Raw genomic sequence first — 341 nt, 5'->3', positions numbered from 1 at the left:
CTGCCGGTCCGGGCATTGCAAAGCACAGAGGTGCCTGGCTGACAGGTGAGGGTTTGGAGAAGCTGGATGGGCAGAGCGTGGAGTAAAGGGGTGGGAGGAGATGACAGCTTGAAGTTACGGCGAGGACAGACCTCAGGCTGTTGTTGGGAAGGGGACACAACGCGCATCTCGGGGTGCATCAGGTGGGGAGCTCCTGGCAGTGACTCGCCCTTCAGCTGCGTTTCTGGTTTTCTTTCTGGGGAAGCTTTTGTCCAGGAGATGGTGCCAGAACCGTACGGCAGCGCTGCCAAGGACCACCGGCAGCCCCAGGGGGCTTTGGGCCCGCGGGGCCCCCCCCTCCT

Source organism: Apaloderma vittatum, unplaced genomic scaffold, assembly GCF_000703405.1.
Source record: "Apaloderma vittatum isolate BGI_N311 unplaced genomic scaffold, ASM70340v1 scaffold28834, whole genome shotgun sequence".
Classification (NCBI taxonomy): Eukaryota; Metazoa; Chordata; class Aves; order Trogoniformes; family Trogonidae; genus Apaloderma; species Apaloderma vittatum.
This window is presented reverse-complemented; position numbering follows the sequence as displayed.